This window comes from Rutidosis leptorrhynchoides, chromosome 4 (assembly GCF_046630445.1).
Source record: "Rutidosis leptorrhynchoides isolate AG116_Rl617_1_P2 chromosome 4, CSIRO_AGI_Rlap_v1, whole genome shotgun sequence".
NCBI lineage: Eukaryota > Viridiplantae > Streptophyta > Magnoliopsida > Asterales > Asteraceae > Rutidosis > Rutidosis leptorrhynchoides.
This window is the reverse complement of record NC_092336.1, coordinates 505,086,984-505,089,597: the sequence shown is the minus strand read 5'-3', so window position 1 is coordinate 505,089,597 and position 2,614 is coordinate 505,086,984.

The window sequence follows — 2,614 nt, the reverse complement described above, 5'->3', positions numbered from 1 at the left end:
TTATAAGTTTGTATATTAAATTAACAAGGTATTGTTTAGTTAATATAAAACCCATTAATAACCCATAGTCTAATTTCCACAAGTGTCGTTCTTTTATCCAAACCCCAATTATGGTACAAAGCCCAATTACCCAATTTTAGTAATTAGCCCAACATCATGATTACTTCAGATTTAAATAAGCATAATAATAACTTAGCTACGAGACATTAAATTAAAAAGGTTGAACATAACTTACAATGATTAAAAATAGCGTAGCGTTACACGGACAGAATTTTGACTTACACCCTTACAACATTTGCTAACATACCCTTATTATTAGGATTAAAATTAAAATTAAAATTAAAATTAAAATATAAATTATAAATATAAATATTACGTATATAGATAGAGAGATTGATGGATATTGGATGAAAAAATGATCAGAATTCGTTGGGCTTTATAGGGAGTTTCAGTTTTTGGGGCTCCGCGACTCGCGGCCCATTCCTTCTTCAAACTCCGCGAGTCGCGGAGTTTGTAATTACAGCTCACTCCATTTTGGCTCTTTGTTTACCGACGGTTTATTATATAAATATAATATATATATAATTTATATAATTAATTATATATTATATTATATTTATATACATAGTTAACTTGTAATTTTTAGTCCGTTGCGTCGAGCGTTGAGAGTTGACTCTGGTCCTGGTTCCGGATTTTCGAACGTCCTTGCGTACAATTTAATATCTTGTACTTTGCGTTTTGAATCTTGTACTCTTGTAATTTCGAGACGTTTCTTATCAATAATTGGAACCTCTTTGATTGTCTTTTGTACTTTTGAGCTTTTTGGTCGTTTGCGTCTTCAATTCGTCGAATCTGTCTTTTGTCTTCACCTTTTATTATTTAAACGAATATCACTTGTAAATAGAACAATTGCAACTAAAAGCTTGTCTTTCTTGAGGAATAATGCTATGAAATATATGTTCGTTTTTAGCATTATCAAATCTAAAGGTGCTATCACTAGCGTATGCATGTATGCTTGACCCCAAGCAAGTAATCAAAGTGTGTGGAAGCATGTATCAAATAGCCAAGTATGAACCTGAGAAGCATATAGAAAACTGTCAACGAAAAAACGTTGGTGAAATCATAGGTGTATTTGTAAACATTGTTTTAAAACCACAAGATTTTGTATAAGTTGATTATCCAAATCGTTTGCATTCCAAAGTTATTGTACGTTGTGGAGCACCCAATTATCAAGACTTAACTGTATACGAAACCCGTTATCATAGTGGTAGAACCTACACTATACCTAGGGATGGCAATGGCCACCCGATCCGGTGGATATCTACTCGATCCACCCGCTTCGTGATGGATATGGACGAACCTAAATGGATATGGATACGGATATGGATGAACCTAAATGATATGGCTATGGACATGGATGAAAAGTTTCATCCTTAGATATATCTATTACCACCCGAAATACATGTAAAAATACATAAATATAGATATATGCTTACATATTTACTATTACAAGTTCATTTACCGTTAGATTTATATTTTACTTTCAACCTTATAATAAAATATCTATAATATATTACAATAAAACATGCATATCTAATAAAATAAACTTACAATATTCATATTTAATTTTTCATAATCCATATTTTATAGTAAAATTTAACAAATTTTGTTATATCTTCGATAAAGATTACATATTCTTATGGATGATTTTAAATATGTTATGTTATATTTATTCCTGCTATACTACATTTTTATTTTAATCGCATATAAGAAAATATCATAACATTTTTTTAATATCCATTGGATATCCATTAACCCGCTTAATCCGCTGCATATGGATATGGATGGATGACGTGAAACTAAACGGATATGGATATGGATATGGATGAACAAAAACTAAATGGATATGGATGTGGATACGGCATCACCCGCTCCATATCCGATCCATTGCCATCCCTAACTATACCCGAAAATATATTTCATTCGCTAACGATAGCGAACGGTCCGAATGAGGGCTCGTCAAGCCCGTATGGATCCACACAACATAAGTTCACGCTTACACTCTACAAGTGTAACTAATGATAATTGAATTGAGGCTTTTTGTTCTAAGTCGCACGTGGAATGTTTGTTTTCGTTCTTGTGTTCAAAGTATAAAAGTATAAACCGTATATGTTTCTCATCCCATGATTTAAAGCGTAAAAGTTGTTGAAAAGGTGGAACTATGATCTCACCGTAGTTGCATGCCAAAGTACTTCATTTTAAATGTTTTGCAATGAAAGTTGTTTAGTCTTGACCTAAACAAGTAAGATATATCAATACCGGGTAAGACACAAGGTCGGTCGAAATGTGTTCAATTAGTCCTATGGCTCGGTATTTTGACAAGGAATACAACTAAACACATATCACCAATCAAATCCATCATTTACAATAACGAAAACCTCGTCGAATGATCATTATTCAACATTTCAAGCTCAAAAATGCAAACGGTGATTCGGAAATCCAATTTACACACACGATATGCCGTTTCGAAGGTAATTAAACATACATTGCAACTAAACACTTACTAACAACATTTCATAGCATTCAATGCATCAAAAATTCGTATTTAAGTCTA